Source organism: Mesoplodon mirus (genome assembly GCF_964341445.2).
Source record: "Mesoplodon mirus genome assembly, chromosome: 10".
Classification (NCBI taxonomy): domain Eukaryota; kingdom Metazoa; phylum Chordata; class Mammalia; order Artiodactyla; family Ziphiidae; genus Mesoplodon; species Mesoplodon mirus.
The window spans coordinates 98,196,013-98,208,287 of NC_138986.1; the positions used below are offsets into that span (position 1 = coordinate 98,196,013).

Sequence of the window (12,275 nt, forward strand, 5' to 3'; positions counted from 1 at the left end):
ACACAACAGGTTAACTGGTGCAGAAAAGGAAACTGCAGTTGTCTGAGCCCACGCTTGCATTTGATGTGAAATTCTCAGGCTACTGACATCTGTCTTTTAAGATAGCAACTTACGACTGTTGAAAACTTTCCAAAAAAAGAATGTTCTGTAGCTGAATTTGGTGATGCAGTGACTAAGAACCTGCTGGAGAGAATGTGGAGAAGAGGGAACCCTCCTACACTGTTGGTGGGAATGTAAGTTGGTGCAGCCACTGTGGAAAACAGTAATGGAGGTTCCTCAGAAAACTAAAAATAGAGCTACCATAGGATCCAGCAATCCCACTCCTGGGCATATATCCAGAAAAAACTATAATTCAAAAAGATTCATGTACCCCTATGTTCCTAGCAGCACTATTCACAATAGCCAAGACATAGAAACAATCTAAATGTCCACTGACAGAAGAATGGATAAAGAAGGTGTGGTATATATGTATATACAATGGAATATTACTCGACCACAAAAAAGGATGAAATAATGCCATCTGCAGCAACATGGATGCAACTAGAGATTACCATACTAAGTGAAGTAAGTCAGAAAGAGAAAGACAAATATCATATGACATCTATATATGGAATCTAAAAAAATGATACAAATGAAGTTATTTACAAAACAGAAATAGAGTCACAGATGTAGAAAACAAACTTATGGTTCCCAGGGGGGAAAGGTGGAGGGGGAGGGATAAATTAGGAATGGGAGGTTGGGGTTAGCAGATGTAAGCTTTTATTTTATTTTATTTTATTTTATTTTTTATTTCTTTTGCGGTACGCAGGCCTCTCACTGTTGTGGCCTCTCCCGTTGCAGAGCACAGCCTCCGGACGCGCAGGCTCAGCGGCCATGGCTCACGGGCCCAGCCGCTCCGCGGCATGTGGGATCTTCCCAGACCGGGGCACGAACCCGTGTCCCCTGCATCAGCAGGCGGACTCTCAACCACTGCGCCACCAGGGAAGCCCAGATGTAAGCTTTTATATATAGGATGGATAAACAACAAGGTCCTACTGTATAGCACAGAGAACTATATTCAATATCTTATGATAAACCATAATGGAAAAGAATATTTTAAAAAAGAATGTATATATATTCAAACTGAATCACTTTTCTGCACAGCACTAGTTAACACAACATTGTAAATCAACTATACTTCAATTTTAAAATAAATAAATAGATAAATAAATTAAAAAGAACATGGGGTTTGGATTCTTAGGTGGATTTCTAGCTCAACCTGTTTACTAGCTGAATGAATTTAGAGAAATCATTGTGTCCATCACTTTGCTCAGCTGTAAAATCAATGTATTATACGAGATCAAAAAATACTAAGTGCTATTAGAAAATTTAAATGTTTTAATTTTCAACTGGAAAAAATAACAGTTAATAGCAACGAAAAGCTGATGTTGGTGCAGTCTTTAATCAGCTTCCTACCTATGATAAATCACTGGTGGCTCCCAAAGACGCTGGACAAAATTAATGTAAAAATTATTTAGGATAAAAACTGAGCTTTTCTCATCATGCCTCATGGTAGTAAAAACTTCACCAGTTCTAATTTTATTACTTTGCCATATAAGCTTTCACAGATCACAGAGCAGTTCTTTTGCTTTGAACATAATTACATGGCTCAGTTTCTTCATGGTTCACATCTGAAATGTAATTCTGAAGCTTCCTGCAGTACCTCCCTGTTGTATCTACAATTTACTCCTCTAAAGTAACATTCTACCTATGATTCCTAGATCACTCAGCTGGGTAGTAAAGCCTAGTGAAACTTTAAACACCCTCATTTAGTTAAAAAAAAATTAAACTAAAAAACATAGATTAGAATAGGTTTGAAGAGTGACACAATGATGAAGTGTTATGTATGCCAAGTACCAAAGATGCATTAAACATTTCACCATCAGTAGATTTGTTCTTTTGAATCTTTTGGTTGTTTGCTTCTTTCTTATAGAATTTGGTGGTCACAAATAAGATCACAAATAAGATTAATTATTAAAGAGCTGTGTGTCTCTTGCATGTTTTTTATTTAGGAAAACAAATATAAAATGCTTGCAATTTTGAGCCACCATGCAACATATTATGAATTGCAATAAGTCACACATCACACAAAGGCCACTCTTCTATATATTATTTATGATGAAAGCCTGTGTAAAAATAAGGCTGATCTACATAAGAAAGATACCATGGCAGGTTTAGAATGGTATTTGCCTCATACATCAAGATAGATTGACTAGAGTTGTTAAACAGATGAAAAGAGAATTTTAATTAGAGAGGTACCGCTATCCAGCCACTAGATGAACACTTATTCACAAATAGCATCTCAAGCTGTCTCTACATTGGCCAGAAGTTTGGATTTAAGGGACTCTAAGCTCCCTTCCAACTCTGAAATTCTGTAACTTTACGGGTCTCTACAGATTTTACCAGCACCCCAAGATTTAACCAGTTGAAGAGTCAAAGTTGAAGTATCATCAACAATCACTGTGTTTGTACTATTGTTTTGATTTTTAAATAGAACTGGGCATTTAAGGATAGACAGAATAAAATATTCCAAAAGATACTAGCTATAATGTGTGACATTTTTATATGGTTATGCTACATCATTCTGCACTAAAACTCAAAATGTTTTAAGTTCAGACATATTACCACAAATAAGGCAAAATAAGTCTCTATCTACACTGTATATCAGAGCCTCATATTTAAAAGTATATTTTATGGGGATTCCCTGGTGGTGCAGTGGTTAAGAATCCACCTGCCAACGGAGGGGACATGGGTTCGAGCCCTGGTCCGGGAAGATCCCACATGCCGTGGAGCAACTAAGCCAGTGAGCCACAACTACTGAGTTTGCACTCTAGAGCCCACGTGCCACAACTACTGAAGCCCGCGTACCTAGAGCCCGTGCTCCGCAACAAGAGAAGCCCCCGCTCGCCTCAACTAGAGAAAACCTGCGCACAACAATGAAGACCCAACACAGCCAAAAATAAATAAATTAAATAAATAAATTTATTTTTTTAAGTATATTTTATAATATTTCCTGAGGACATAATGAAACATCTAAACTTCTCTTTACAGAATTAATTAACAAAATTAGAAATATTTAGCACTACCGAAAGGTGAACTTGAACATGATTCTTCTACATAACCTGGTCCTACCGCCTGATACTGCCTTGATTTAAATTTCATTGCAATCAAGGGAGAAAATGTGGCAAGTTGATATTACATAAAAATGTGAGTCTCCACATTAAATTGTTCCAAAGTAACTTCTGCTTTGAGATTGAAAACTAAACTTTTAGGAAATCAAAGAGAGGTTAAAGTTTATCTTTGTACTATCACTTTTAAAGAGTACTTAATATTTAACATTGTTAGCGAGATACTAAAGAGTCAATCTTAAAAGTGTAGAAACTTCTATTGTCTTTGTGTACATTACAACTTTAGCATTAAGTCACCAGTTATGCTGTCCCTTTGCTGTGGTTATTAAATATCAGCCTTACCTTTTATCAAAGAATCACTTCTACTAATGCAATTCATTTGTTAAATCTGATTAGACTTGCTATATAAAACTAGTAGAGAAGACTTATGTATAATCAAATTATTACAGTGCTTTACTAAATAAATAGATCAGGTGAAGTACAAGAACTAGAAGCAGGAGGAGGATGAATAAATGTGTTTAAGCACAGACTGAGGCATTTAGGGTACCTACCCCGGTCCTGAGGGGTGAACGTGAGAGGTCCAGGGTAACTACCCCAGTCCTGAGGGGTGAACGTGAGAGGTCCAGGGTAACTACCCCAGTCCTCAGGGGTGAACGTGAGAGGTCCAGGGTACCTACCCCGGTCCTGAGGGGTGAATGTGAGAGGTCCAGGGTACCTACCCCGGTCCTGAGGGGTGAACGTGAGAGGTCCAGGGTACCTACCCCGGTCCTGAGGGGTGAACGTGAGAGGTCCAGGGTAACTACCCCAGTCCTGAGGGGTGAACGTGAGAGGTCCAGGGTACCTACCCCGGTCCTGAGGGGTGAACGTGAGAGGTCCAGGGTAACTACCCCGGTCCTGAGGGGTGAACGTGAGAGGTCCAGGGTAACTACCCCGGTCCTGAGGGGTGAACGTGAGAGGTCCAGGGTACCTACCCCAGTCCTGAGGGGTGAATGTGAGAGGTCCAGGGTACCTACCCCGGTCCTGAGGGGTGAATGTGAGAGGTCCAGGGTACCTACCCCGGTCCTGAGGGGTGAATGTGAGAGGTCCAGGGTACCTACCCCGGTCCTGAGGGGTGAATGTGAGAGGTCCAGGACCTCAGGCAGGAGAATACGCTGTGTGGGAAGAGCAAGTGCAGAGACAGGGAGGCAGGGATGACTGTGAAAAATCAGGGCTGAACATATAATTTAGTTTTCCTTTCCCGCAACAAACTCTACTAAAACAACAGAAAGAAGATCTTAAAAAAAAAAATCAAAGAGACCAGCAGAAGAGGACAGCAAGACAATTTTAGAAGCTGGAAGGCAGATGGGCAAATGGCAACTGACTTAGTAGACCTGAGCAAGCTGAATTCACGGCCAGCCATGGGGATGCTAAGAAGCAGTGGGACTGACACAGCAAAACTCTCAGAAGGCCCGAGTGTAGGAGGCACCAAGTACCTCTGGAAGTGGGGATAAAAGAGAGGCTACACACAGGAAGCTGCTCAAAAATTTGTTAAGAAGTTATCTGAACCCAGATCCATTTCCCTCTCCTGTCGGCACACAGTTGACTCTCCCACACCCTGGAGGTTTAGAAAGAAACTAGAGGTTTATTTTCTAAAGAGGGTCTCCAGACTGTAAGGCACCAGACATAATTGTAAGGTTCCAGGGATAATGGTGCAAGGGTACCATACTCAAAATAAGAAGATTAAATGAAAGTTTATTCTTTCCCTACTTGGCTTGAAGAATACTGGCAGAAAGTTGACACTGGCAGGAATAATAAATAATAAATAAGTCACCTATAATCCCATTGTCTAGGTACAGTAATTTTCAACATTCTGATGTACATTCTTACAAGTTCTTTCTCTACCTGATATATGTAAATTCAAGAAAACTTTATAGAAAAATATTTCATGGGAATAGAATCTAAAAAAGAGTGGATATATGTATATGTATAACTGATTCATTTTGCTGTACATCTGAAACTAACACAACATTGTAAATCAACTATACTCCAATAAAAATTAATTAAAAAAAAATCTCATGCCATGCTTATTGTTTTAACATACTTATTTAACATATTTTTATCACTTAAAAATATTTTGTGACTATCTTACCATATCAATAATATATTTTAGAATATTATTTTGTATAGTTATAATATCCTATAGGATGAACCTGTGATAATTTATTTAACCAAACCTGTATCTTTGGGTATTTAGAGGCTTTCTGATTTTTGCCATTAAACATAACATCACCATAAATATTTTTATCTGAATAGACATTTTTCCAGAGAAGACATACAAATGGGCAAGACCTCACTAACCATCAGGGAAATGCCATTCAAAACCAGAATGGGATATTACCTCACACCTGTTTGAATGGCTATTCTCAAAAAGACAAGGGACCCTCCTGTAATTTGCTACAGGATGCATTTCCCAAATTGCAATTCCTCTGCTCTTCCTGAATAAACTTAATTTCTGGCATTAAAAAAAAAAAGACAGAAAATAACACATGTTGTCAAGGATGTAGAAAAAAAAGAACCCTGGTGCACTGTTGGTGGGAATGTAAATTGTGCAGCCTCTGTGGAAAACAGTATGGACGTTCCTCAAAAAATTAAAACTAGATTTACTATGTGACCCAGCAATTCCACTTCTGGGTATTTCTCTGCAGGAAACGAAATCACCGTCTTGAAAAGATACATGCACCTCTATGTTCACTGCAGCATTATTTACAATTGCCAAGACGTGGAAACAACCCAAGTGTCCAATGACAAATGAATGGGTAAAGAAAATGTGAGGTAGATATATATATATGAATATTATTCAACCACTAAAGGGAAAGAAATTCTATCTTTTGTGACAACAGGGATGAACATTGAGGGCATTATGCTAAGTGAAACAAGTCAGACAGAGAAAGACAAATACTGTATCTCCTTTATATGTGGTATCTAAAACAAAAAACAAACACATAGTTACAGGGAACAGACTGGTGGCAGTTGTACAAAATGGGTACAGGGAGTCAAAAGGCACAGACTTCCAGTTAGAAGATAAATAAGTTCTGGGGGTGTAATGTACAGCATGGTGACTAAGTTAATAATACTATATTGTACATTGAAAGTTGGCACAAGAGTAGATCTTCAAAGTTCTTATCAGAAGAAAAAAAATCTGTAACTATGTGTGGTGATGGATGTTTACTTATTGTGGTGATCATTTAGCAATACATACATGTATCAAACCATTAAGCTGTACACCTAAAATTAATACAGTGTTACATGTCAATTACATCTCATTTTGAAAATAAACAAATATTTAAACTAACTAGCTAAATATCCTTGTATATTTGTTTTGCACACCTTCGCCTGCAGAGGATAAATTTCTAAAAACAGAATTCTTGGATCAAAGATCTGCATAATATTAAGATTTGTGACATGTATTGCCACCCCAAGAGCTGTACCAATTTATATTCCCAACATCAATGTACAAGAGTGTTCATTTTCTTAAAGCATAATTAACAGTTGGGATTACAATAAAAATCTTTGCCAGCTTGATACAGAAAATGAGTTTGTCATCTGCTGTTTAATACGCTTTTTAAAACTTGGTGTGGTTAAACTTTAAAACATGTTTTCAGGCCAATGGTATTCCTTCATTTGTGAAATGTCTGTTCTACCATGTCTGATTTTGATCTTTTCAATTATCAAAGCATTTGGTATAAGATTAGGCTACATTTACCTTATTTTTAAAAATCCTAACAAGCTAGTTCATTATGGCAAAAAATTCTATGTAAAATGCTTAGAATGTCAAGTTAGAGAATAGCTATTCCAGAGAGGGTATTATGGGAAGAAAAATCTCTTTTTGCAGCCGATTTTAAATGACCAGAAGATGAGACCTTATTCTTTTGATCTGAATTTGTTGAATTCTGATGGTCTCCAGATTATATTATTAAATCTCCATTTCTTTTTTTTTTAAGATTTTTTTTAATGTGGACCATTTTTAAAGTCTTTATTGCATTTGTTACAATATTGCTTCTGTTTTATGTTTTGGGTTTTTAGTCGCAAGGCATGTGGGATCAAACCCGCACCCCCCCTGCATTGGAAGGTGAAGTCTTAACCACTGGACCTCCAGGGAAGTCCCGTAATTTCCATTTCTTAATAGCTAATTTGCACACTTTTTCTAGTTAGCAATAATTTATAATTAGAATGCATTAAGGTCTAAATAAATTTTGAACCAAAATCTCTATCATCTAAGATTATTTTCGACCATTAATATAGTAGAATTTAAGTATTTTTAAAAATCAAATACTTTTCATAAAATGCTAATAAATTTAAATAACACATCTGTAAAAAAAAAAAAAAGAAAAAAAGTTCCCCCAAAGGCCCAGTGTAAAAGCATTTATTTACATGGTAAGGATGTAATAGTTACGTAATTATTTTTGTTGGCACTAGAATGCAATTTCTATGCCCACAGTGAGGAAAGTATGACATCTGTGGGCAAAATAGTAAAAACATAAGGTTAAAAAGGTAAAATAGAAACATATGGGGAAGATGTGTCACTAAGGACACTATTTTGGTATGGAGAAAGCACAAAATAGTTTGGTCATTGCTAGTCAGAACCCCAATAACTTGCCAAAAGTTTTGTCTAGTCAGAGATTAGATCCATTTTTCTCAAACCTAACTTTCTGTTGGCTAAGGCAGTAGGACGCTAAAATGTGGAAATATGTAGACTGTGTGTGTGCAGATTATAGTTTAGGTAGATTAGTTGAGGTGAAAACTAGTTATTTAATGCTCCATACGGGTGATCTGCTGGGGGAAATGTTCTGCTGTGGATTCTCAGGGCAGCTCCACATGCAGTGCTCTTGGCTTGGCCTGGCATTTGCCTCAGATTTCCTGTTCTCCTGACTTTAATTCTGATGCAGCCCAAGCCTTGACCCCTAAATTCTTGGCCACAGTTGACAGAAATGCTGACCCTAATTCCTAATTGCTCATTTTGTTTGATGATTTGGATTTAGCATTCTTTTCCCTAAACTGAACTCTGATAACTATTTATTCTGTAAAATGATTCAAAATTATGCAATACCGGTCTTTAACGTCTATACAGACATTTCTGTGAGACCCACAAAATCAAAAGATATAGACTATTAAAGAATAGCACAGGGAGATCAGCTCGGTGATTTGTGACCACCTAGAGGGGTGGGATAGGGAGGGTGGGAGGGAGGGAGATGCAAGAGGGAAGAGATATGGAAACATATGTATATGTATAACTGATTCACTTTGTTATAAAGCAGAAACTAACACACCACTGTAAAGCAATTATACTCCAATAAAGATTTAAAAAAAAAAAAGGACAGGACAATTTTGTTCAACAGTTAACTGGTGGCTACTTTAGAGTTTACTACAAAATGAACTGATAAGTGACTTATAGACACTGATCTACAAAGCCTATGTCTGTAGCATCAAAGGCACTCTATCATTATATATTATATCTTCAAGTTAGGGTTATAGCACATTAAAATTAGACTGTCTTCATTTCCTTTCTGAAATCCTCCACATATTCACTTCTTATAAATAAACGCTCAAAAAAATGAATACAAAAAGAAGAAAATGAAGTTGAAATAACATAAGGATCTTTGTCATGAAGATGGCAATAAAGTAATAATGTAATTAACATCACAAAGGATTTTAGGAAAAGAAAGAGTAGACCAATTACGTTAGTGTGCCTGAAAACGTAAAAAGAGACTCATTATCTTTAAATACACTATATTTACATAGCTATGTTATACTAAAGAACTTAAGCATAGTCAATTTTAAAAATTATAAAGTATATTTCAGTTGATAGAGTATTTTCACAAATAACTATTTTGTCCACAATATAAACTCTACAAGAGAAATATTATCATCCTCATTTTACATTTAAACTTTTCTTTGACCACCTCATTTCCAATGGCATTCATCTTACTCCACTTTGGCTACATTCCTCTGAAGTTTCATCTTGGTTCATCTCTCAGAACTAATCCTTCTTGGAAGAACTACGTTAGAATACCTCACTCATCATGGTCGCAATCTCCTACCTTTCCAGTTCTTTACTCAGTTATCCCCATTATACCAATTGTTTAATTTCATGGGAATCTAGCCCTTTGGCCCTATCTACTCATCCTTATATCTTCATTTCCTTCTCTATCCAACTTAGTGCTATGGTCATACTTTAACCTTAACTCTTATCCCGTTGTCCTTTCTCTGCACAAATACATAAAATACCCAGCATAGATAAACCCAACTGACCATCCTGGCCTTGCCTACCCCTAAGCTCCTGCACTCAAGCTGCTCAGCCTGGGGTCATGGTATGTTTGTGGTTTTCAACTTCAGTGGACCCTCAGCACCCACTACTGAATCCTTTTGTGTTTCATGGTCAGATGGCTCTCTAGTCCTCTACAGCAGTTCTTTCAAATTCCCTTTACCCTCATCAAACTTCTAATCCTCTCATTTCCAAAGAAAAAAATAGAAGCTATTATATAACTTCCTGCCATAGATGAGAAATTAAAACTCAGAGAGGTGAAGTCAATTGATCAAAGTCCACAGCCAATGAAGAAGGAGCAAAGCAAGTCAGTCTGACCCCAGAGTTCTTAACATCTATATGTTATAATGCCTCTCATTTTCTCATTCTCAGTTACTGCCTTCCCATTCTACCAGTTCTTCAAGGCAAACACCTAGGTTCTATCCTTGGCTATTTCCTCACCTTCATCATCAACAAATCATGTGTCTATTTCTTAGTCTTGACTGGCATTTTCCCAGAACCAGGCACCATCATCATGCACTTGGACTACAGCAACAGCCTTTAAGTCTGCTCCCAATGAATCTAGTCTCTACACTGAAAACAGTGAAAGGCATCTCTCCAAAATGCACACCTACCTTAGCCAACCTAATTCCTTCGTTCGACTCTCACCAACTCTTTTTAGACCAGAGGTTGGCGAACTCTTTCTGTACATGGCCAGATAGTAAGTATTTTAGGGTTTGCGGTCACATGATGTCTGCCCCAGACTTACAAAAGCAATCATAAATAATACACAAACAAATGGGCATGGCTGTGTGGCAAGAAAACTTTACAAAAACAGACAGCGGGCTGGATTTGGCCCATAGGCTGTAGTTTGCTAACTCCTACTTTGGACGTGTTACAGTCATTCATTCCATTAACATTAAGTACCTTCTATGGCTGGGCACTGTATTAATGACAAGGTGATGAACAAAACAGACATATTCTTGTCCTTCACAGAGCTTCAAGTTTAGTGGGGAGGGAGATATTAATTTTTTAAATTACATAAATATATAGAACTGTTTCTGTGATAAGTTCAACAAGGGAAAAATAAGTAGGGCTATGCAAGCCTGTGATAGGTAGATTTGACTTAGCATAAGGATCCGGAAGATTTTCCTGAGGAATGTCATGATTGAGAAGAGATTTGAAGAGGGGAGGGAAGAGTATTCTAGGAGGATGGATCAGCATTTGAATAGACCCTGTGACAGGAAGAAGTCTGGCTTATGTTTGGACCTGAAAAAGACGGTGATGGCTAGAATGGCAAAAAAAAATGAGGTTGGAGAGACAGGTAGGGATCAGAACATGCATTTTGAACCATATTTATGACTTTCATCTTTCATCTTAAGTGCAATGGAAAACCATTAAAGTATTTTATGGAACGGATGATATGACTAGATATCTATGGCAGAAAGAAAACTTTGGCTTGTCACAAAATTCTCAGCCCCTAGGTCTACATCTGGCAAACTGTAGTCATACTATGGAGAGAACACATAAGAAGGGGAAAGCAACAGTAAATGTGGACAGATTTCTTAGAAAATGCCCATTATTTAGGAGAGATGATGGTAACTTACCTTAGGTTAATGGAGAGGAATCTGTGGAAGAGACAGACTTTTACAACAGAAAATCAGGAGGATGAGTGATGGAGTGTATTTGGCAGGGAGAGATGAAGAAGAGAGAGACATCAGGAATTCACGGAGGAGAACACACGAAGAAGGCTGAGGTTGGTGGGGAAATAAGAGTTTGATGGTGGGGAGGTTGAGTATGAGATAACTTTGAGACATCTCAGAGGAAATTTTAAATAACAAGATGGGTATATGGACCCGGAATTCAAAGAAGTCTGGGCTAAATATATAAATCTGCTAGTGGGATGGGTGGCCTTGCAGTATATACCTAAGATATAATAGAACAAAGAGAAAAGGTCCTGGGACTGAGTGTTGCAGTGTTCTGGCATTTAATAGCTAGTCAGAGAAGGATGAACCTGGAGGAAAAAAAAGGGTGAAAATTCAAAGAGGTAGGAAGCAAGTCAGCAGGGGCATGTGACACGGAAGTTGACGGAAGAGAGTATTTCAAGGAAGACAGTGGGGTCAACAATGTTAAATGCTGCTGAGAATCCAAGTAAGGTCAACACTGAAAAATGTTCACTGCGATTAGTGAAATGGAAGCCACTTGTGGTCTCCTTTCAGGTTGCCAGAACTTACTATGGTCTTCCTCCTTTGGATCTCTGCCTGTACTTTTATTCCACCTGCCCTTCATGAAACAGGAAGAGTAAGATTCTCATTGGAAGGTTTCGGATTTGGGGAGGTGGGTTGGTGGGGGGGTGGATCTAGAGAGAGTTGCAAAAACAGGCTTAGTGAGAAACAAAACAAGTAACTTAGACAAAAGCAGGTAGCCAAGCATCTACAATCAATCAAAGACAAACAGGAAACTGAGGTACACACTGTATACAAAGGCAGCTTCTGCTGGGGTAAAGCTTAGAAACTGTGACTGATTTCTAAGCTTAGAAAGCTTAGAAAACTGACTGAGATGAAGGCTGAAGAGAGAAAAATATACAGTCTTCATTTTAAACAATGAATAATATATTTTCATACATTTTATTCTTTGTTTAGCCATAATCACTGGGGATTTTATCAGATTTTAGGGCACCTGTTCTCTAGCTCATGCGTAATATGGTACATTCTAAAGTCACAAAGTACTTTTCTCAAATACATAAAATTAAATGAGAAATAATGTGTGAAATCATCAAGCATAATCCCTGGCATTTAATAGGTATCTAGTGCAAATTTACTGAATTT

The 12,275-nt window shown here is 37.7% G+C and overlaps 1 protein-coding gene across 1 annotated transcript in view; it reads right to left on the reverse strand.

Moving 5' to 3' along the window:
• ME1 (malic enzyme 1) overlaps nt 1-12,275 on the reverse strand; it is a 194,015-nt gene that overhangs the window by 32,382 nt on the left and 149,358 nt on the right. The gene's annotated exons all lie outside the window — the stretch shown is intronic.